Source organism: Macaca fascicularis, chromosome 18 (genome assembly GCF_037993035.2).
Source record: "Macaca fascicularis isolate 582-1 chromosome 18, T2T-MFA8v1.1".
Lineage (NCBI taxonomy): Eukaryota > Metazoa > Chordata > Mammalia > Primates > Cercopithecidae > Macaca > Macaca fascicularis.
The window spans coordinates 71,583,139-71,608,147 of NC_088392.1; the positions used below are offsets into that span (position 1 = coordinate 71,583,139).

The 25,009-nt window shown below is 41.7% G+C and overlaps 1 protein-coding gene and 1 pseudogene across 9 annotated transcripts in view; one reads left to right on the forward strand and one right to left on the reverse strand.

Annotated features, from left to right (window-relative positions):
* Positions 1-25,009, reverse strand: part of LPIN2 (lipin 2) — a 127,755-nt gene that overhangs the window by 83,395 nt on the left and 19,351 nt on the right. Inside the window, exons 3-4 of one of the 9 annotated variants that reach the window (XM_065534065.2) lie at positions 22,101-22,201; positions 21,400-21,496 (exon numbers count right to left, since the gene is read on the reverse strand). The exons of 6 other annotated variants lie outside the window; for them this stretch is intronic. The gene's annotated coding sequence lies outside the window, so the exon portion shown is untranslated. Of the gene's footprint in view, positions 1-10,415; positions 10,536-21,399; positions 21,497-22,100; positions 22,202-25,009 lie in introns of those variants that run through there. 2 more of the 9 variants (XM_065534066.2, XM_065534069.2) reach the window with 2 other exon arrangements.
* On the forward strand, positions 568-7,291 carry LOC135968305 (U1 small nuclear ribonucleoprotein C-like; annotated as a pseudogene).

The window sequence follows — 25,009 nt, forward strand, 5'->3', positions numbered from 1 at the left end:
TTATATTTCTATTGGACAATGCTGCTCTAAAACCCTGAGAAAATCTTGAGAACAAGGTGGGGAAAAGGACATTCAGGCAAGTTACAGGTAAGGAAGAACTGAGGACAACTGGACTGTTCATCATTCCTTTAAAGTATTTAATTCATCAACAATACACTAGCTGATCCACATCCATTTAATGATCTTCACATTAAACCTTTTTCTCTGCATCTCAACTTCACAAAAGACAAAATTTTCAAATATTTGACCAAGCAATAGGTGTTTGGTGATGTTTAATACAGTAACACACCACAAAGGTTCATATAATAAAAATGTTAAGTGGCCGAATTAAAAACCTATTTCATCAAAATTAGAAATGGCAAAACTTATCTTGCACGCAGCATGTTTTCCTGCTTGCCTTCTAGCCCAGCAGATAGTAACGTGGCCTGCAGTACACCAAAGTGCCCAGTCACTTGCAATCTAATTCAATACACATCAGGTATACAAACTCCTACTTCCAGAAAAGAACGGTTTAGGTTTTTATGGTCTAAATTTTATGCAATGAATAAAATTTAAATCTCTTCATCCATGAACTACTGCAGCTCAGGATCCTTGGCATCAGATGGTAGTGATAAAAACCGGATATTGGGGTGCTGCCGGTGGAGAAAAGTGGAAAAAGTCAGAGGTCAGCAAGAAGGGGAGGCTAGCAGGAGAAAGAGACTAAAGAGAAACCTAAGAAGGTGAAAAAAAGAAAAGTTAGAGGGGCAGAGGAAATAAAATGTAGAAAAGATGAGAAAACATTCAACTGGATAGCAGAAGGGGAAAGCCGTGAGGAGGGTGGAAAGAAGAAAGACAAAAACCATATCCATTTTAAATGTGAGTAAACTAAGGTCCACAAAGAGGTCAGGAAATTAGCCCAATGTCACCCAACTGGTCAACAAAGGTGCCAGGACAAGAAGCCTCCCAGTTTCTGAGTCAGTGCCTTTTTGTGTTATGCCAAGCAGAGACCAAGAGAGAACACGCCGGGGATCGGCAGGAGGAGGCTGACAAAAGGCAGGAGCAAAGGCTTAGCAAGTGAGGCGTGGTGGAGATCCAGCAGGAGAGGTCAGTGGGTAGAATTCTGTTCAGCAACTCTTGCCTACAACGCAACTTACACAACAAGCGGAGTGCCGAGGCCAGTCATTTGGGGTTTCCTGCTAGTGTTTGTATTGTTTCCTTGTTTTAGCTGATGACTCCCAGAATGTGCTGACTGCAAGGAACATGTACTATGGACCCATCAGAAGTGAGCTCATTTTCTAAACATCTGTGTTGCCAACAGGCACACACCTACAGTTTCCTCCTATGGCCACCTGTGGATCACCCTGACCTTAAAGGCTGGTAGCCAAAGTTCTGCTTCCAGCCCCCCATCTGTAAGGTGACACTTTGCAGTCTTGATGGATAAATGTTAAAATCACAACCAAGATTTTCAAAGGAAAATGTTACCGTATTGTCAAACTTTTTCTCTACAGGCTAAAATAAGAATAAATGAATACTGAGAAAAGCTACTTTTTACTTTTGCATAATATCTTCAATGATCTTTTTTTTAAAAGTGTATAGAATTTGGAAGTCTTTTTCCCAAGACTTAACTCTATAAAAAAAAAAAAAGTCTAACTTAGGGAAACAAAGCTAAAATGCTAGTTAGGAAAAACAGAATCTTGTTCAGATTCCACAACTTACAATGATGCTAAGTGAAATATACATCTTCTTTGTTTTTGTTTTTTCTACTACTAATCCCATAAGTATTGGTATACAGGGCTTTTTTAAGAGGATGTAACGATTTATTTAAAACTTTCTAGCTAGAATTTGCTTATCTGAAGCTGTACTAAGCTAGTTCAACAGAAATACCTTTACACCACAAGTTATGTTATTTTACCATAAAACATGAAAATAACTGTACTCCCCCCAGTGGCCACACTGTGGCCACACAACACCTTGCTCCTGGATTACCAATGAAGATGTGACAAAACTACGTTTTGATTATTTAAAAATCATGAAAAGATTTTATAACCTCAATGACAAAGAATTTCATAACACCCACCAGAATTCTTCTATAGTGAAGAACTTAGGTGCATTTCTGCATTTTCAAGGCCCCTCATGACAAAGGGAACATGTAAAAGACCATGGCTCACCTGAAACAAATGTTTTCATTTACAGCCAAATGGCTCTCACCATCTACACTAAAGCACATGAAGTGTTTCTTCTCCTAAATGGAATCACTTATAATTCACTGTTTATGAAAACAACCCCAAAGGGACTGACTTTTTATTCAAAACCAAGATAAAAGTCCTCTTGCTACCATTCTTGGGTTTCTCAAACATTTGTAGTTTAACTGCTCATTGGGCAATGGTTATATAGTGTACTCAAGTTCCAGTGTTTCATAATATCCTCATACAATCTCAAAATTCTAAACAAGACAGCTAGTGGCTGGCAATTTCACTGACCTGCGAGGGAATAATCAAAGGCAAACAGATCTTCCTCCAGGAACAGAAGAGGAAAAACAAGGGAGGGTCTCCTGAGGTCAGAGGCCCAGCTTAAAGTGACTCTCGCAAAGATAAACTGCTTTGAAGACTTGTCATTTATCTTTAAAATTCACACATTTCGTAGTCTATTCTGATAAGTCTATTTTTTTAATGAGAAAAAAAAAAAAGACTAACTGGCCAAAGCTTTCTTCTACCAAGTTCAAAGCTTAATGCAACACGTTTACTGTAAGAATCAGAATATGCTCGGTGTACACATCGCAGTTTAAGGAGCTTAGGACCAAACTCTGTGGTCTAACCCTTCCAACACAAATGTTGGAGGTCAAGCTTACCACTATTTACCCACTATTTGGAGACGAGAGAGACAATACCGAGAGTTGCCTGGCTGTAGCAGTCAAGTGTATCTGAACATTAAGAGAGTAAAGCTAAACAGCCTAATTATGGATCAGAAGAATTATGGCCTGACTTGTGTCACAACTTTTGGACAACGTTTTCAACAAATTGAAGTCAAAAGAAATGGAAAACCCTCTGTTCTGCTCAGGCAGGAGTCCTGAGACCTCAGTTGCTTGACAGGGGTGGAGGTCGGGGGTGATGAGGGGGCCTGTTAATTGCATAATGGTTTCTGTTTAAATGTGTCTTTTTCTTCTCCCATTTCACCTCTGAACAGCAGTCTGCACAGTGATGACACCATTAAGTATACGATTTTCTGTACTAGGGTTATATTACCCCCATTTCATTCAAACTCAAAAAATCCTGTTGAAATGCAAGTCTTACTATCGTCAAATTTTAAAACACTAAATAATTTTCAAAGTGTAGTGCTTTAATCTTCTCAGAAACAAATTACTTGTTATAGACTCACAATAATAGGGGTGGCCCAGTGCATCACAACAGTGAGGCCAAGTGAAGGTACTGGAAGAAGTCAGTGCTGGGTTCCTATACTCCAGATCAATAAGTGAGATAGTTTAAAGCCTGCCCCCCAAAAACAGCAACAAATAACAAATGAAGGTGAGCAAGAGTTGATTACATCATTAAGACAATCCAAAGAAAATATAAGTGAAAATTATCACAAAATGTATCGACACCATGTAGGAACCCCTCATCCTCTCATTCCTTTACTTGTTTTTTTCCATGTGGACATTTCAGGTCCATCTCTGACTCCAATTTTCTCTTCTACAGCTGGTTCCCCACAACAGTTCTAATTCAAGATTTTCTCAACCACGTGAAAAACTGGTGAAGGTTATTTAAATTATTCTGTTGCTGTGATCTCTTTCAAACAATTACTTAAAGTTATTTAATTTAAAAGATACTTGTAATTAGCTGGTACTCTTCTTCCTGCCACCTTCTTCCATCTATAGAAATGAACGGCTGCTGTAATGTTAAGTACTGTACTTAGAAACCAGGTGGGTGGATCGCTTGAGCTCAGGAGTTCAAGACCAGCGTGGCCAACATGCTGAAACCCCATCTCTACTAAAAATACAAGAATTGGCTGGGTGTGGTGGCTCATGCCTGTAATCCCAGCTACTCGGGAGGCTGAGGCAGGAGAATCGCTTGAACCCTGGAAGCGGAGGTTGCAGTGAGCTGAGATCACACCTGGGCAACAGAGCGAGACTGTCTGTTCTGCAGCCTGGGCAACAGAGCGAGACTGTGTCAAAAAAAAAAAAAAAAAAAAAAAAAAGAATAATCACGAGTGCTGCCAGCAGGCCAGATGGGTAACAGTATAAATTACTGATCTGTAACCTTCAATGGAAGGTTCCCATTGAATCTGGCAACCCTCATTTGTTTCTGCGGTCAGTTCTTTCTCCCAATTTCTGGTTCTTTTTCAAACTTCCATGCTCCTCAACCTGACTCTATTCTGTCACTCTATTTCCCCATCAGAATGTACAACATTCTATATTCTTGAATGCAGACTCATTTGTGCTCTTCAGGAGAAACAGCAAAAATGACTAATACACTTTGCTATGAGAATAAAGAATTTAGTTTCACAATGTTTAGAAATTCTAATGCTATATTTAAGTCTGTTATGAAGAATTTTATTTAACTGGTGAAATTTAAATTAAAATGAAAAGTAACTGAATTCTCAGATTACACTTAGTGAATCTGCCTACTTCAATCCAAAGCTCGACTAAGATGTGTAAGAAAAAAACTGAAACACTGATACTCAGTTGTATACACAAGTTATATTCTACAAATACAGATGAATCCAATTCCAGATGGTGGCAGTAACTGCATTCTCCAGTGAGGGTAAAGCTTCAATGCACTAAGTAGTAAAAGGGGAAAAGTTAGTCAGCTTTGCTAGTCTTTCAAGTTAAATGCTGGTAATGTCTAAGATTTAACCTTGTAACGTCAAGACACAGGATTCAAAAAGCAAAGAGGCATCTGAAAGTTGCAACAACATTAGAAGAAATGCGCCCTCTTCTAAGGATAAAGCACCACTGAAACGGAACAAGTGTGACATTTCATTTTATTTTTCTTCCAGACTCAGCATACTTTACACAAAAAGGTTCTCCCAGGAACAGGGCATTTAGTTTGTGTAAAAATCTTTAGCCTTTGCAACGAATTAATTGTATTCAATTTTAAAAAGTATACTTCAAGTACAACATAGGTATTTATATTGAAATCATAGAAGAAAACACAATCGGGGCAGCCAAGCACTATTTATTTAGTATTTACTCTAAGCCACATCCTGGAATTAATCCTTTGCGTATATTATCTCTGATCTACACAATTTTCATGAAAGACAGATTTGCTTTATCTCTATATTTTACAGATGAAGAAATGGAGGTTTAGAGAGAGGTTATTTAAATATCCAAGAACAAACCAGCTAGAACTCAAGATGTCTTCCACAGTACCTTCTTAGACTCATTATTTAAGCTGAAATTCACATTTACTATGCTAAGTATTTTTAAAATCTCAAACATTATGCAATGCATCTAAAAGAAAAAAATGCCTAGGAATAAATTTAACCAAGGAGGTGAAAGCTTGTACAACTAAAATTGAAAAATCACTGACAGAAAAATTAAAAGACAACCTCAGTAATAGAAAGACATCCGTGTTCATGAATAGGAAGACTCAATATCGTTAAGATGCCAATATTACCTAAAGCGATCTTCTAATTCAAGGGAATCTCTATCAGAATTCCCAAAGCCTCAAATTCATATGGAGTTACAAGGGGCCCTGACTAGCCAAAATAATATTGAAAAGAGTGAAGTTGGAAGACTTCCATTTCTTGATTTCAAAACTATTATAAAGTTACAGTAATCAGGCTGGGTGCAGTAGCTCACACCTATAATCCCAGCACTTTGGGAGGCCAAGGTACACAGATGACTTGAGGTCAGGAGTTTGAGACCAGCTTGGCCAACACGGTGAAACCCTATCTATACAAAAAACACAAAAATTAGCCAGGTGTGGTGGCAGGCTCCTGTGGTCCCAGCCACTCGGGAGGCTGAGGCAGGAGAATCACCTGAACCCAGGAGGCAGAGGCTGCAGTGAGCCGAGATTGCACCACTGTACTCCAGCCTGGGTGACAGTGTAAGACTCTGTCTCAAAAAAAAAAAAAAAAAAAAGTTACCGTAATCAAAACAGTGTGGTACAGACATAAAACAGACATATAGACCAACTGAATAGACTTGAGAGTCCAGAAATAAACCCAAACATTTATGACCAATTGATATTTGACAAGAGTGCCAAATCCACTGCATGGTAGAAAGAATAGTCTCCTCAACAGATGGTGCTGAGACAACTAAGTTTCTATATGCAAAAGAATGAATCGGAACCCTACTTTACACCATATTAAAATATTAACTCAAAATGGACCAGTGACCTAAAACCATAAAACTCTTAGAAGAAAACATAAATCTTGGATTTGGCAAAGGATTCTCAGATGTAACACCAAAAGCATGAGTAACAAAAAGTAGATAAACTGAATCTCACTCAAATTACTTTTTCTGTATCAAAGGACATTATCAAGAAAAAGACATCAGACAGAATATAAAATATTTGCAAATCGGGGAGTTTAACTCCAGAATACATTTAAAAATTCCTACAACAACAAAAAGACAAATGATTCAATTAAAATATGGACAAAGGATCTACATAAACCCCTCTTCAAAGAAGACAGACAAAATGGCAAATAAATACATGAGAAGATGCTCAACATCATTAACCATCAGAGAAAGGCAAATCAAAACCACAATGAGATACCAATTCATACCCACTATGATGGCTACTGTTTCTGTAAAAAGGGAACAGAGTGGCCAATGACTGTGACTACTGCAATACATACCTCACCCACGACTCTCCATTTATGAGAAAGACATACTGCAGTGGTAGGAAACAGAGAGAGAAATGTGAAAGATTACTATTAGAAATGGATGGAAGAACAGGCTCAGAGCCTGACTGACAAAACAAGGGTTGCATTTCAACAAGGAAAGATATTTCCTACTTCAATCTCTGTTCTTCCACCGGCAGGAACAATGATACCACCTCCCTCCAGTCTTCTGGGTCCTCCTCACCCTGGTATGATGCCAGCAGCCCATACGGGGCCCCCTCCTAGGATGATGCCAGTGGGACCTGCTCCTGGAATGAGGCTGCCCATGGGAAGTCACATGCCAATGATGCCTGGGCCCCCAATGATGAGACCTCTTGCTTGTCCCATGATGGTGCCCACTTGGCCCAGAATGACTCGAGCAGACAGGAAGGATAGAGGGGAGGCCTCCCTATATCAGTTTTATATTACTTGTTCTACTTCACCAGGAGATTACAATGCTGTGACTCTGGGTGTTTTCTTCACAGGCTGATACAGAAAAGGTGCTCCCCCTTCCTATTAAAGAGAGAATAGTTTTGGAGTAAAGAAGTGGGACAAAAAAAAAGTGCAGTTTTTATTTATATTGTGAAATATGAAAATAAAATTGTCAATGTTTTTTAAAAAGAGAAAATATATGTTAGAAAGAAAACTGGAGACGCTCAAACACTTGTGCACTGTTGGTGAGAATGTAAAATGGTGTAACCACTGTAGAAAACAAGTTTGGTGGTTTCTCAAAAGCTAAATATGGAATTACCAGGCTAGGCACAGTGGCTCACACTGTGGGGGACTAAGGTGGGAGGATCATGTGAGCCCAGGAGTTAGAGACCAGCCTCAGCAACATAGTGAGACTCTGTTTCTACAAAAAATAAACAAAATAAGCCAGGCGTGGTGGTGTGCACGTATAATCGCAGCTCCCGAGAAGGCTAAGGTGGGAGGACTGCTTGAGCCCAAGAGGTCGAGGCTACAGTGAGCCAAGACCACGTCACTACACTCCAGCCTGGGCGCCAGAGTGAGACCTGTCTCAAAAAATAATAAGGCCGGGCACAGTGGCTCACGCCTATAATCCTAGCACTTTGGGAGGCTGAGGTGGGTGGATCATGAGGTCAGGAGTTCAAGATCAGCCTGGCCAAGATGGTAAAACCCCATCTCTACTGAAAATACAAAAATTAGCTGGGAGTGGTGGCAGGCGCCTGTAATCCCAGCTACTCAGGAGGCTGAGGTAGAGAACTGCCAAACACAGGAGATGGAGGTTGCAGTGAGTTGAGACAGCGCCACTGCACTTTAGCCTGGGTGACAAAGTGAGACTCCATCTCAAAAAAAAAAAAAAAAGCATAATAATAAAATAAAAAATAAATATAGAATTGCCATATAATCCAGCAATTTCACTCCCAGGTATATACACAAAAGAACTGAAAACAGACATTTGTATACCAGTGTTCATGGCAGCATTATTCGCAACAGCCAAAATGTGGAAACAACACAACTGTCCATTAACAGATAAATGGAGAAACAAACTGTGTTATATCCATGCAATGGAATATTAGTCATGAAAATAAGTGAAGTTCTGATACATGCCACAACATGGATGAACCCTGAAAACATGCTAAAAGAAATAAGCCTGATACAAATATCATATGATTCCAATTATGTGAAATATCTAGAATAGGCAAATTCATAAATAAAAGGTAGATTAGAGGTTACCAGGGACTGGGGGAAATAGAGAGTTATTGCTTAATGGTTACAGAGTTTGGGGTCATGAAAAATTTTGGAAATAGCAGTGATGGTTGTACAACATAGTAAATGTAGTTAATACCACGAAATCATATATTCAAAAATGGTTGAATCTTACTACAATTAGAAAATTATGCAATGGGGCCAGGCACGGTGGCTCACAACTGTAATCCCAACACTTTGGGAAGCCAAGGTGGGAGGATCACTTGAGTTCCAGGAGTTCAAGATCAGCCTGGGCAACACAGTAGTGAGATCTCATCTCTATAAAAAATTTTTAGGCCGGGCATGGTGGCTCATGCCAGTAATCCCAGCACTTTGGGAGGCCGAAGAGGGCGGATCATGAGGTCAGGAGATCAAGACTGTCCTGGCTAACACACTGAAATCCCGTCTCTACTAAAAATACAAAAAAAAAAATTAGCTAGGCATGGTGGCGGGCACCTGTAGTCCCAGGTACTTGGAAGGCTGAGGCAGGAGAACAGCGTGAACCCAGGAGGCGGAGCTTGCAGTGAGCTGAGACAGTGACACTGCACTCCAGCCTGGGCGACAGAGCAAACCTCTGTCTCAAAAAAAAAAAAAAAAATTTAACTATTATTAGCCAGGTGCGGTGGTGTGCATCTGTAGTACTCAGAGGCTGAGGTGGGAGGACGGCTTGGGCTCAGGAGGTTGAGCGTGCAGTGAGCCATGTTTACACCACTGCACTCCAGCCTGGGAAAGACAGCGAGGCCCTGATGGAGGAAGAAAATAAAGAAAGAAGAAAAGGAAGAAAGAAGAAGGAAGAAGGAAAAAAGGTAGAAGAAGAAAAATAGGAATAAAATTATGCAATAAAACTCTAATTGAAATGTAAAGCAATGTCAATACAGTCCACAGTTTAAAATAAGAATACATTAATTCTTGGCTATAAATATCACCTTCTATTCCTATACTGTTACAAACTTCCTAGGTTATTCAAACAACTCATTGAATATCATTAGCCCTCAATTTCCTCACTCAAAAAGTGAATTTCTAGACAATTTCTATGTATCCTTCTAGGTAAAACAATCTGACATTTCGAACACCATGGCTTTCTGAGCGTTCAACTCTACTAAGTACAAAGCAAAGTATTTCCCACAACTTTGTTTTTACCATGAGCTTGGTGATTCCACAGTAGTAATTTCAACAAAAAATTACATGTAACTTTCATTTTATGTATACCTACACACAACAGAGAGCTTCTTCCTTCCGTCAAAAATTACATTGGACCACAACAAATTCACTTCTGATCTCAACGCAAATTCCTAATCTCAGCTTCTAAACATCTAGAGGTAACCCTAAAGAATATATAGCCCATGAGTAGTTTGTGCCTCCCTCATTTCTGAGAACCCCACTAAGCTTTGCAATATACCCTCTTTACAGAAAACATGCAAACCAGCAGCATACGTGCATACCCACACAACCATACACAGATCTGTGCTCGGAGGATCCAATGGAACCCCACTATGGTTAGTCTTCAGACCGCAAGTAAAGAACCCCTGGTTCTAAACCACACTGCTATTTGAAAGCTGAGAGTATATACATATTGAAAAAGTCAATCACCTCGCAGTCAAAGTAGTTAAAACATGCTCAATCCAGCCTTACATTACACAGTAACAGCCCTTAAAATGAAGTAGTGCAGACTGTACATAAACGTACGCCTATCATTCAAGAACTTTCCCCGTGCCTATAATGTCTCAGGTACCAATACTGCCTTTAGTCCTAGGTCCTGCACTTTAGAAGGCTCTGTGTATCACGAACCCAAAATACGAAGGCAGTAAGTATTTTTCTGATTCATTTCAGATCTCTAGGAAAGTTTTTTGAAGACAATTTAGATAAGGGAACAGGTGGTTATCACAAGCCAAGCTGCTCCAGACCTGTGCCCTGCAAGTCAGTGTAGATCTGTGCAGCAGACCTACGCTCAGGCTCCCCAGGGCAGCTGGCAAAGGACAAGGCTTCTGCAGGGTCACTGGTGGCCATGGGGGTGGTGACTGGATTTATACCTGTAAAAAAAATTTTTTTAATGATATATCATAGTTGGGGAGGACATGTAATAATATTTTATACATGTATACAATGTGTAATGCTCAAATCAGGGTAAACGGGCTATCCACCCCCTCGAACAATTATCTTTTCTTTGGATTTACGGCTTTTAATAGTTTAGATACAGGTTTTCTCAGCATACTGACATTTTTGGTCAGATAATTCTTTGCTTGGAAGGTGAGGAGTGTAGCATCCCTGGCCTCCAACCACCAGATGCCAGTAGCACCCTCCCCAGTTATGACAGCCAAAAACAGGTCTCTGGTTATTTCTGAATGTCCCCGGGGGTGGGGTGGAGTGGGGGGCAAAACTATCCGCAGCTGAGAACCACTGGTTTAAACAGATGGTATGTGGCCCTGTATTGATAAGCCTGTTCTGACTGGGTCCCCACAAACATGTTAGGGGTGGGCCGGCAAGCACGTGACTTGGCTGAATTTAGACGGGGAGTTTTACACCAAAGCTCTCCCACTTGCCATGGACCTCCAGGATGGAACCTTCCTCCGTTTCAGCTGGACCTAAGCTTCAGAGGCCCCCTTCATATAGCAGGGTTAAGAGCACCTGTCAGGTAGGACTGCTGTGAGGATCCCATGATGTGGTGCCTGGAAATTACCAGCTGCTTTATAAATGCTAGTTTTCTTTCTTCTTTGCATTAAAAAGGAACAATGAACTGAATAGTTCCAAGACATATGCCACACTAAGTGCTTTAGCAGCTGACTGTTAGGATAGGATTCCAGCCATCACAGAGCTATTTAATAATGAGGGACCCTGGAAAGGAAAACAAATGACTTTCTAAATCTAAATGCTTCAATCATCAGCTCTGTGCATCTGTTTGAACTTCCCAAACCATTTCCCTATTCCTTAAGACTCATCCAACTGCACCCCACTCTTCAGCCTATTTGTCCCCAGTGTTTTCTCTTCTTCCAAGTTTTGGTGTAAAACTGTCTAGTCACATCTACACGCTAGCATGAATATTGTCTTTTAAATCAATCACCTCTGAAGGCTACAATAAATTAATTCCACTGATATACCACTGTGTAACATGACATGAGGGCTCCTCTTTCTTCCTGAAAGAACCATCTTTAAATTTAATTTAGGTGCTACACAAGATAAAAATGAGTATCAATACCACATAGTCACACGACTCTTATACTCCAAAAGTAAATATAATTCATCTGACGTGCATGGTTCATCAGATGTTGCTTTGAATGGCTTCTAGCTATTTCCAAAAACCTAATCTACCTTGAAGGGTAAAGATTTTCCATCACTGGGAATAAAAGGTTACATTGTGAGACTCTGAAAGCAATTTAAAAAGGAACTTTGGGAGGCCGAGACGGGCGGATCACGAGGTCAGGAGATTGAGACCATCCTGGCTAACCCGGTGAAATCCCGTCTCTACTAAAAAATACAAAAAACTAGCCAGGAGTGGTGGCAGGCGCCTGTAGTCCCAGCTACTCAGGAAGCTGAGGCAGGAGAATGGCCTGAACCCGGGAGGCGGAGCTTGCAGTGAGCTGAGATCCAGCCACTGCACTCCAGCCTGGGCGACAGAGCGAGACTCCGTCTCAAAAAAAAAAAAAAAAAAAAAGGAAGGGGTGTTTCAAAATGTTTTCCAGAATGACAGCATAGATGAAATGTGTATGTTGCCCCTCAAGTGCAAAGCACATTTCATTGTGCAAGTTTTTAGTCATGTTCCTTCACAGTCACATTGTTTAAGCAGGGTACCAAGTTTCCTTACTATACGTGTATAATGGAGGGCAAAACTGAAGAATCAGAGGTAATTAGCTCTATGGGCAAACTTTAGACTTACTAATAAAATGTTACGGCCGGGCACAGTGGCTCACGCCTGTAATCCCAGCACTTTGGGAGGCCAAGGCAGGTGGATCGTGAGGTCAAGAGATCGAGACCATCCTGGCCAACGTGGTGAAACTCCGTCTCTACTAAAAATACAAAAAATTAGCTGAGTGTGGTGGTGCATGCCTATAATCCCAGCTACTTGGGAGGCTGAGGCAGGAGAATAGCTTGAACCCAGGAGTTGGAGGTTACAGTGAGCCAAGATCGTGCCACTGCAGTCCAGCCTGGCGACAGTGCGAAACTCCGTCCCAAAAATAAAAGTGTTGCATTGGTTATTTTATAATGTCCATGAATTACATCATTCAACATCTCCATTTCAACAGGCATGGTGATGCTGCAGAAAAGATATGATTACATGCTTACCTCCCAGGATAATTTTTTTTTTTTTGGGTGGGACAGAGTCTAGTTCTGTCGCCCAGGCTGGAGTGCAGTGGCGCCATCTCAGCTCACTGCAAGCTCCAGCTCCAGGGTTCACGTCATTCTCCTGCCTCAGTCTCCCGAGTAGCTGGGACTACAGGCGCTCGCCATCACGCCCGGCTAATGTTTTGTATTTTTACTAGAGACGGGGTTTCACTGTGTTAGCCAGGATGGTCTCGATCTCCTGACCTCATGATCCACCTGCCTCGGCCTTCCAAAGTGCTGGGATTACAGGCGTGAGCCACCATGCCCGACCAATACCTTTATCTATCTATTGAATATCATATATATCCCAGAACAACGGAACCACATCCCACCCTCTCCAAACACAGCATCATTTGGTTCTACAAAGGCCTTGACAATGGCACCAAGTTTGCTGTACTTGCTAATGGTAAACTTCTGCGGAAGAGGTGCCAGTGTCAACATATCATAAACATGTACATTTCATTTTTGGAGGCTTATATTTTTTTTTCTTTTCTTTTTTTTTCTTTTTTTTTTTTTTGAGACGGGGTCTCACTCCTTCACCCAGGCTGGAATGCAGTGGCATGATCTCGGCTCACTGCAACCTCCACCTCCCGGATTCAAGCAATTCTCCTGCCTCAGCCTCCCGAGTAGCTGGGATTACAGGTGCCCACCACCACACCCAGCTAATTTTTGTATTTTTAGTAGAAACAGGGTTTCGCCATGTTGGCTAGGCTGGTCTCGAACTCCTGACCTCAGGTGATCCGCCAGCCTTGGCCTCCCAAAGTACTGGGATTACAGGCTTGAGCCACTGTACCCGGTCTCATTTTTGTTTTTTGTTTTTTTTTTTTTTAGTAGAGATGGGGTTTTACTCTGTTGGCCAGGCTGGTCTTGAACTCCTGACCTCATGTGATCTGCCCACCTCAGCTTCCCAAAGTGCTGGGATTACAAGCATGAGCCACTGCACCCGGCAGAGGCTTCTACTTTTCTAAACATAACCAATTCAAAGGAACATGAATGAAGTCAAAGCTACAGCAGTCACTTTCAAGACACCATCAGAATACCAGGCCACTATGCCCGTAACTCTGCAGTGTGCCACAATGAAACCAAGACTGCCACAATACTGATCAAAAGGTGACTTCTGCTGCATAAACAACTCACCAGCCTTACATATGGCATCCATCACTGTTGAATGGCTCCTGCGGGGGGAAAGCAGGCTCTTCCATAATGACTAGAAGTCTGTTACTATAAGTCTGCTAGATCGGTAAGCATGAATTCACAACTTCTCTCTCTTTCCTTTGGAAGTGCCTGAAGTGTCTCCTTGTCTCAGTTAAACAGAACACGGTGACCGTGAGGCAGAGTTCCCAGTGCCAGGCAGCTCCAGGCACCCTGTGCCTGTGTCTGCAGAGGAGTCTTTCCCAATGTCAATCAAAACACAGTTCAAGTTTCATGCCCTGCTTTATTAAATTCTGCATGGTGTCCACTGGGACCACATCAGAATCTTCAGAAATATAAGGAGGGGGACCTCCCTTTCCTGGCTCTGGGAGGACACTCGGGTGGATAAAGGGAAAGGCTGTGGCCGTACCAATGGCACTGCTGCAATCAATGCCACCAATCACTCAGATTTAGGCTATTTTTAAGTAGTTTTGCAAAACAAATGCCAAGTAAGGCTGCAGCAGTGTGTTATCACAAGCTGACTTGCATACTAAGCTACTTCAACGAGAGAGAAGGACTTCCAAGAGCAACAGCAAGTCACCGAAACAGCACTTGAAAGTCCGAAAACAAAGCCTGTTTCACTCACTGGTCTGTTCAACAGCAGTGTCTATTCTATTCTGAGAGCTGGGGATCAAGCAGTGAACTTGGCTGACAAGGTACCTGTCCTTGTAGTGCTTATATTCTAATGGGGGGAGAGAGACAACAACAACATATGTTAGGCTGGGACAACTATCATAAAGGAAATAAAAGAGGGTGCTGCTGCCTGAGGAGAGGGAGGAAGAGCAGCAAGAGACACTTTAAGTAAAGAAAAGGGCTGTAGAGCCCAGAACAGGAAAGTACATGACACACATATATATATATATTTTTTTTTTTTAAAGCAACAAAGCTCCAAGAAGGCTCATATCTGAAAAAAGAAATCAGAGTATAACACGGAGGGACAGAGCATGAGAAACTGACTAACATGCCACCTAACTATGCCAGGATATAGATAGGATTTACTTTCTCATAAGACACTGCTGCTGTTCTTTCTTTAGTCATTTTGCCAACCTTCAAATGACTTTAGAAACAAAGCAAGAGTGAAAATGAGACAACTGAGATACTATCATTAAACATTCAGGAACATGCAGAAAATTTTAGCAGTCACAAGTCTGAACAAAAATCTCCAGTTGTAATCTAAAAATTATTTCCTAAGAGTTTCTTTCTGATCATTAGTGAAGACAGGTATAACTAAAAGTATCTTTAAAAATACTGCTATAACTAGACATCCTGTCAGAGGATGCCACATGTGTTACCTCCACTCTCAAATCCCACTGTTTGGGTTGAACTATATCCTCCAAAACAGAAAGGCTGAAGTCCTAACCTCTAGTAGCTCAGAATGTGACCTCATTTAGAAAAGGGATCTTTACAGAGGTATTCAAGTTAAAACGAGGTCATTAGGGCTGGCCCTAATCCAGTAAGACTGATGTCCTCATAAAAAAAGGAAATCTGGGGCATGGTGGCTCACGCCTGTAATCCCAGCACTTTGGGAGGCCGAGGCAGGCGGATCACGAGGTCAGGAGATCGAGACCATCCTGGCTAACACAGTGAAACCCCGTCTCTACTAAAAACACAAAAAATTAGCTGGGCATGGTGGCGGGCGCCTGTAGTCACAGCTACGTGGGAGGCTGAGGCAGGAGAATGGCGTGAGCCCAGGAGGCGGAGCTTGCAGTAAGCTGAGATCGTGCCACTGCACTCCAGCCTGGGCGACAGAGTGAGGTTCCATCTCAAAAAAAAAAAAAAAAAAAAAAAAAAATTAAAAAAAAAAACAGAGGAAATCTGGACAGAGAGACAGACATGCATACAGGAAGAACGCCATGTGAATATAAAGGCAGAGATTGAGGTGATGCACCTACAAGCCAAGGAACGCCAAAGGCTGCCAGCGACCCACCAGCAGCTAGGAGAGGATGCTAATAAAAATAAGCATCCAAGAATGAGAAAGCGTTCTTGGAAATTAAAACACAATTGTAAAATTGAGACATTCTATAGAAGGGTTGGAAAATAAATACCAGCCTGGGAAACACAGCAAGACCCTGTCTCTACAAAAATTTAAAAAAGGCAAGGCACGGTGGGTCTCACCTGTAATCCCAGCACTTCAGAAGGCTGAGGTGGGAGGACTGCTTAAGGCTGGAAGTTCAAGACCAACTTGGGCAACATTAGTGAGACCCTATCTCTGTTTTGTTTTGTTTTGTTTTGTTTTTTATTTTAAAAAGAAGAAGAGCCGGGCACGGTGGCTCACGCCTGGAATCCCAGCACTTTGGGAGGCCAACGCAAGTGGATCACCTGAGGTCGGGAGTTCGAGACCAGCCTGACCAACATGGAGAAACCCCGTTTCTAACAAAAATACAAAAAAATTAGCCGGACATGGTGGCACATGCTTGTAATCTCAGCTACTCGGGAGGTTGAGGCAGGAGAATCGCTTGAACCCGCGAGGTGGAGGTTGTAGTGAGCCAAGATTGTGCCATTGCACTACAGCCTGGGCAACAAGAGCAAAACTCAGCCTCAAAAAAAAAGAAGAAGAAAGAAGAGGAGGAGGAGGAGGAGGAAGAGGAGAAGGAGGAAGGGGGCAGGAGGGAGAAGAGGGGCAGGAGGAGCAGGAGGGGGAGGAGGAGAAAATGTAGAAAGCAAATCTCCCAGTAAATCCAACAAGGATAAAAGAATGGGCAAAAGGAGGAAAAAGATGAATATCAGCGTATCAATCCAAAATGGTCCCAATATCTGACTTGTAGGCTTTTTAAAGAACAGAAACAGGAGGGGAAAAAAAGGTAGGGGAAGGCAGGGGTTGGATATTATCAAATAAATCATACAAGAAATTTCCTGGAGTCAGAAACATGATTTTCCAAATTGAAAGTTCCCACCAGGTGCCCAGCTCAAAGGATGAAGAAATACCTGCACTGCTGTGGACTCCACCTAAGATAGTCACGACAAAAACATGCCAATAGACAACGTTAAAGGCTACACAAAGGATTCCAAAATCACCATATGGGCATGGCTACACAAAGCAGGACACACACCATGCCCTCCATCAGATGTACGGCACCTAGTGCCAGCCACTTACCCAACATCATGAGTGTACACAGCTACAGATGATTCCACCTGTGGGGAGAGGCCTCACTAGGCCTGATAAATACCCACTACAGTCTCTGGGTGTTTCTATGCCCTCTGGCCTGCGCAGAATCTGGTGACATACCTGCCTGCTAGCCGGGTGTAAGTAACGAAAAAAGGACAGGGGTGAGGGTTCACTGTGAAGCCAGATAAGGTGGGTACTTCCCGGGTTCCCTCCTAAGAGACTGTGTCTCATCCAAAAACTGAGATGGCAAATCCCAAACCAAGGCGCTTCATCAAGAGATGATAATGAGGTTTTTTAAAAAGAGACAAAGTAAAGGTGCTACAAAAAAAAAAATAGGTGGGGGAAAGGACAGGAAAAGGGGGAAAGGGGCGTAGAGGGAGGGAGAGAGAGAAATCAAAAAGCCTTGAGACTCCTCAAAAAAGGGTAACTTCTCAAAAGTAACAATTCTAAAGGAAAACTATTTCCATTTTAGCATTCTATAGCTAGCCTATCAGTTGGGTAGGAGGTTCAAATAAAGACATTTTCAGACATGTAAGCTCTCAAAGAACTTCCTTCATGTAAACCATTTCTCAAAAAGCTGCTGGAGGATGTGCTCCATCAAAATGGGGAAGCATGCCAAGACAGAAGACAATGCGTAATCCAGGACTCAGAATCCAACACAGGAAATTACTGGGATTCAGGGTGAGTGAGGTGTTGACTGCAGAGTTCTATAGTTCTATCAGAAACTGGGGGCCTGAATCTGTGACTGATACTAAGAAATGTAAACCAAAAAAATAATTGTTGACTCTAGAGAAAAGAAAAATATGAACTGGCGAAGAAATAAAATCACTGCACATGCTTAGCTGTGAACAACATTTAGCCATGAAAATATAAACAATGAATATTAAGAAAATTAGAAAATGGTATTGAGAGCTTAGTATAAAGAAATGTGTGTGTGACAGGAGGGTTATGTAAGAGATGAACCTTCATCTTGCAGAGTAGGAAATCAATAGAGACGGTCTAAAATTAAAAAAACAAGCTACAGTAGTGTATGCATACAGGCACGGCATCAAATCCCACAAGCAACAGAAAAGAAATGAAAGGGGCTTTTGCTAGGGAGCAGTAATCAGCTGTGAGAAAGAGAACTGGGGTTTTTCATTATAAACCTCACAGTACTATATATTTAAATGTTTAAATTACATATAAAAATAATATACCTACGATTTTAAAAGATAAACAGAACTATTACATGATATAGCTTAATGAATAAGAATCATATTTACAGAAATGAACATTACTAAGGGAAGGAAAATATGAACACCAAGCAAATATAAGCATTGTAAGGCTTTTTTTGGTTTTGCTTTTAATTAGGAAAAGTTACTTTCCAACTCTCAGGACCAGCACCTGTGGTCCATCTGACCTTTAGGTATGTCTGCAGATACCTTTGTTAGTAAGACAAAACAAACAAACCAGGACACTTAAATACAACAAAGTTATCTAGTTCATTCACTTGGGACAGGGAGATGACCTAAAACAAAAGTCCTATTTCTTGACTGTCATGAAGATAGCACACTTGCGGGGGGGAAGGTCCATTTCCATTCCATGGCAAGGATAGCACTGAAAGATTCAGCCAGCATTTAAAAGGATGACCTTCAAAAGACAAAAAAAAAAATAGCCACCATAGCAATACAGGTGTACCAGTTCCTATGTTTTTCAACTGGCAGAGAATAAAATTTCATGTAGTTTTTTAATCTAAGAAAACTGGTGTCCATTCTAACGAAAATCAATTATTCAAGCTTATAGAAATATGTCAGAGGCCTTATGAATTAATCAGCAAATGTTTTTCTTTTAGTTAAATGTTCACCTGCAATATACTAGGTGTAAACACCTGTGCTTTCTAGAAGTCCTATTCTAAATACAAAGATAAGGCTCCTCCTACAGGCCCACACATTAACAAAATTCATGCAGCCATAGACGAAATGATGGCAAAACTCTTAAGGATTACATTTATAAACACATGTCGTGCATAAGATTTATATACAAAATTTCTAACTTTGGCACTATGAGGATAAAGAAATTTCTTTCTTTCTGGGTCAAGAAGGAAATTCTAAGCAAACACATGAAACAGGGTTTTTTGTGTTTTTTTTTGAGATAAAAATAAGCTCCCAACTAAACATTAAATTCTCACATTAAAAATATAAGCCCAGAGCTATCTCCAAGATAGTTCCTCAGACTCTCCACAATCGCTCAAGCAGTACTCCATTCTAAGTTCCTCCTTGTCCCTGATTCACAAAACCCTGCTTTATGCAGAAGCAGACCTACTTGATTCCTCTATGACACTATCAGCTACTTCAGGACAAGAGGAATGTTCATTCACCTTTCGCCCTTTGTCCTATGACTCAACACCGGCTCCTCTGGCCTAGTAAGACCTACAGGTGGCTGCTGGCTCCAGTTTAACATATGACCTCATTTAATCCTCAGAACCAGCCTGTCAAGTAGGTACTGTTATCTCCCTATTACAAAAGAGACGACTGAGTAAATGATTCATCAAAAGAATATTCATGAATTTGGGAATTCCTAAAGGTCTATGAGTATATTTCTATTTTAATGAAAGGTTCTTCATCAGAGCTGATATGTCATTCATTTATTCAATTATACTAAGTAAAACACCACTAAAACTCCGTTAGCGGGGAGCTCATCTGCAGATGTAGTTACCAAGTCAGTCAAATGATACAATGAAGAAAGCACTAGTTCAAAAGACAGATCTGCTCAAAGAGAATTCAGATTCTCAATTGTACTAGGGGTTTCCACTGGCTACCAACAATGTGATGGGACCTGGATTTCTGACCTGTTGTGGGAAGTAAAGGACTCCAAACAGAGGGACTGGCTGGAGCCAAGGCAGAAGAACATAAATTGTGAAGATTTCATGGACATTTATCAGTTCCCAAAATTAATAATTTCATAACTTCTTACACCTGTCTTTACTGCAATCTCTGAACATAAATTGTGAAGATTTCATGGACATTTATCACTTCCCTAATAATACTCATAATTTCTTATGCCTGCTTTTACTTTAATCTCTTAATCACGTTATCTTCGTCAGCTGAGAACGTACATCACCTCAGGACCACTACTGTACAATCGATTGTAAAACGTGTGTTTGAACAATATGAAATCAGTGCACCCTGAGAAGAACACAATAATAGCGATTTTCAGGGAACAAGGGAAGATAACCATAAGGTCTGACTGCCTGTGGGATCAGGCAGAATAGAGCCATATTTTTCTTCTAGCAGAGAGCCTATAAGTGGATGTGTAAGTAGGAGAGATATCGCTGAATTCTTTTCCCTGCAAAGAATATTAATAACTGATACCCTGGGGAAGGAATGCATTCCTGGGGGGAGGTCTATAAATGGTTGCTCTGGGAGTGTCTGTCTTATGCAGTTGAGATAAGGACTGAAATACACCCTGGTCTCCAGGAGTACCCTCAGGCTTACTAGGACTGGGAAATTCCAGCCTGGTAAATTCTAGTCAGACCAGTTCTCTGCTCTCGAACCCTGTTTCCTGTAAAGATGTTTATCAAGACAATACATGCACAGCGGGACACAGACCCTCATCAGTAATTCTAATTTTGCCTTTGCCTTGTGATCTTATTGCCCTTTGAAGCATGTGATCTTTGTGACCTACTCCCTGTTCATACACCCCCTCCCCTTTTAAAATCACTAATAAAAACTTGCTGGTTTTGTGGCTCGGGGTTGTCATCACAGTCCTACCAACACGTGATGTCACCCCCAGAGGCCCAGCTGTGAAATTCCTCTTTGTACTCTTTCTCTTTATTTCTCAGACCAGCCGACACTTAGGGAAAATAGAAAGAACCTACGTTAAAATATTGGGGGCTGGTTCCCCCAGTACTGAACAAAGTAAAAGACAGGAAGCTCTATTCAACTCTGAAATTGTTTAACTTAATGATCCTTCTACACACAGTCCAGTGCCATGTAACCCAGGGGTCACAGTGTACACTTACTCAAATCAGGAACTGTCGAAATCATGAGGGAAAATCCTTGAAGAAGGCACCATGTTGGATACTGACATACCATGTCTCACACAGTCCCACTGAGCCCATTTCCTCCTCCCCAACACTAGAACAGTCACCCTCCTATCAGGATGAGCCCGAGAGCAATATTTAGCTTGTTTTAGGGTTCATGTTGTATGAGAAATACAGCTTAGACATTCAATCTATTCTCAGCCCAGCAATATGTTCATGCTGTGAAAGGCAGGCCAAAGAACATCAGGCTCACCTTGTCCAACTCATTCCAGAGCGCACCAAGTAGGCATGGTAGGGCCACATCACCTCCCCGTCTTCCTGGGTGGTATTTCTCCCCTTGACACAACTGCCTTTGAAAACATAAATAACCCAGAGAAACCCACAGCTCCTATAAAGTAGGTGCTATCCCTCTGTTACCCATTTATAGATGCTGACATCTATAAAGAAAAGCTTCAGCTGGGTGCAGTGGCTCATTACCTGTAATCCCAGCACTTTGGGAGGCCGAGGCCGGTGGATCACTTGAGGTCAGGAATTTGAGACCAGTCTGGCCAACATGGTGAAACCCCACCTCTACTAAAAACACAAAAATTAGCAGGGTGTGGTGGCAGGCACCTGTAACCCCAGCTACTAGGGAAGCTGAGGCAGGAAAATCATTTAAACCTGGGAGGCAGACACTGCAGTGAGCCAAGATCACCATCACTGCACTCCTGCCTGGGTGACAGAGCAAGACTCTGTCTCAAAAAGAAAGAAACAAAGGAAAAAAAGAAAAGCATCTCAGCAGGGTACAGTGGCTCATGCCTATAACCCCTCAGCACTTTGGGAGGCTGAGGTGGGAGGAGCACTTGAGCCCAGAAGTTCCAGATCATCCTCAGCTGATATAGCAAGACCCTTATGTCTACTAAAACTAAAATTAGCCTGGTATAGTGGCACATGCCTGTGGTCCCAGCTACTCACGAGGCTCAGGCAAGAGGATTGCTTGATCCCAGGAGTTCCAGGCTGCAGTGAGCTGAGATTGTGCACTGTACTCCAGCCTGGACAACACAGCAAGATCCTATCTTAAAAAAAGAACAAAAAACAAAACAAAACACACATGTGCGCACGCACACACACAGCTTATCCAGTTCTACCTAATAAAAGTAACAACGGCCAGGCCTGGTGGCCCAACCCTGCAATCCCAGCACTTCAGGAAGTAGAAAGGGGAAGACTGCTTGGGTCGAAAAGTTTGAGACCAACCTGGGCAACACAGCAAGACCTCATCTCTATAAATAACAATTAACAACAATAATCATAATAAAGCAAAACCAAAACACTAAAATTGATTTAGGGATGATAAAGCAATGCACAGGAACTGTCAGAGTCCTTGGACAGTCGGGCAGCAGAGGAACAAGACAATGTGGTGAGGCAGGTCATCGCTGCCACACGGCTGTGGCCTCTGGCAAATCTCTTTCAGCTTCAGGGTTCTCACGTAGAAAAAAGCATTATTATCTGTACGTTGTACAGTTGTCGTCACTCTTAAAAGATACTTTATGTAAAAAACTTAGCAAAGCGCCTAAAGAAGTTGTTCAATAAAGTAACTGTAATGATGATAATCTTTTGCAAATATTAAACACCTCCTCGAAATACCTAGTGTTCCTAAGTAGAAGGCATCAGCACCACTTTACAACAGACTGTCAGTGGACAGACTAGATATTAAAGACCCAAAAATGCCAAATTTCTATATTTCAAATAATGTTACCTAGGTAAGTTATTTTTAATGGCTGAGCCAGTTAGAATATCCTGCAACAGAAGATCAGTCCTTTCTTATAAAGCATTTGTTGACTGGGCACAGTGGCTCACACCTGTAATCTCAGCACAGCTGGTAGATCACCTGAACCCAGGAGAGACCAGCCTGGGAAACATGGCGAAGCCTCGTCTCTACAAAAAAAAAACAAAAATTAGCCAAGCATGCGCCGGGTGCAGTGGCTCACGCCTGTAATCCCAGCACTTTGGGAGGCCGAGGTGGACAGATCACAAGACCAGGAGGATCGAGACCATCCTGGCTAACATGGTGAAACCTCATCTCTATTAAAAATACAAAAAATTAGCCGGGCGTGGTGGTGGACGCCTGTAGTCCCAGTTACTTGGGAGGCTGAGGCAGGAGAAAGGCGTGAACCCAGGAGGTGGAGCTTGCAGTGAGCCGACATCGCACCACCACACTCCAGCCTGGGCGACAGAGTGAGACTTCATTTAAAAAAAAAAAAAAAAAAAAACTAGCCAAGCATGGTGGCTGTGGCGCAGGCCTGTAGTCCCAGCTATTGGGGAGGCTGAGGTAGGAGGATTGCTTGGGCTGGGGAAGTCAAGGCTGCAGTGAGCCCCACTGCACTCCAGCCTGAGTGACAGAGTGAGACCTTGTCTCTTTTAAAAAAAAAAAAAAAAAGAAAAGCATTGGTTTAACATTTTAAATAATAAAAACAGAAAGCTTTCTCTCTCTTTAGTATTTCTCTAAGTAACTCTTACTCTCGAAGTTTATATGTAAATTGACATTATGGCATGCCATTTTCCTGCCTCAGCCTCCCGAGTAGCTGGGACTACAGGTGCCCGCCACCATGCCTGGCTAATTTTCTGTATTTTTAGTAGAGATGGGGTTTCACCATGTTAGCCAGGATGGTCTCGATCTCCTGACCTCGTGATCTGCCCGCTTCGGCCTCCCAAAGTGCTGGGATTACAGGCGTGAGCCACCACGCCCATCCAGGTACCTATTATTAATTTTTAAAAAAAACTGTTTAAAGAGTTTAAAGAAATGTAATACGTGGACAGATGTCTCGGAGTGTTTACAAAGAAAAAAATAACACAGTCTCCTAAAACAAACAAAAGATATATTATATCCCTTATGATGCTAAGGGTAAGCCCAAAAATTTCTTAAGTTATGTTGGCTCATAAGAAAAGCACATTGTTTTACAAAGACCACAAGTTTATAGACTCAACGATCAGGAAAAATATCCATAACAACTTAAGCAGCTCCAAATCAGAGCTTCTAATTCATATTAACAATCTGATGGTTTTGCTGGCACATACCAGACAGCAATTCAAACTCATATAATCAAATGAGCCAATGACCTTATATTGAATAAATTATTTCCAAATACTTTTCTAGAGCTGTTTGCATTCTGGACACCTCCCTTTCAGAATACGTTTAAAGCCATGTCTCCAGTACAGCTGGACATATCTATCTTGCCAGAGCCATAAATGTCGTATCATAATGCACTGAATAGACGAGGATGATCTTGGTCAGCATACAATTCTACTGGTTAGTCAGGGGTATATAGAGCGTCTTCTAGGCAAACTGCAATCCCACACTAACCAATGAACTTTTTGTTTATAATTATGATTCCTTTTATAAAAAGAGACCATCTTATTTTAAATTTAAAAACAGATGCTTAGGCTGGGCACATGGCTCATACCTGTAATCCCAGCACTTTTGGAGGCCAAGGTGGGTGGATCACTTGAGTCCAGGAGTTCGAGACTAGCCTGGGCAACATGGTGATACCCTGTCCCACGGAAAAGTACAAAAATTAGCTGGGCACAGTGGCGCTTGCCTGTGGTCCCAGCTACTCGGGAGCCTGAGGTGGGAGGATCACCTGAGCCCCAGAAGCGGAGGTTGCAGTGAGCCTCGATTGCACCACTGCACTCCAGCCTGGGCAACCAAGTGAGACCTTGTCTCAAATAAAATAAAAGTTTAAATCAATATTCTAAGGTTATTTATCCCTTTCATTTTATTTCAGAAACAGGTAAAGGCAAAAATTCAATCTGTCACTAACAAAGTCACTTTGTACCATATATCTATTTTTTGGGCAGTAAAAGTTTCTGAAGGATGCTTTCCCCAT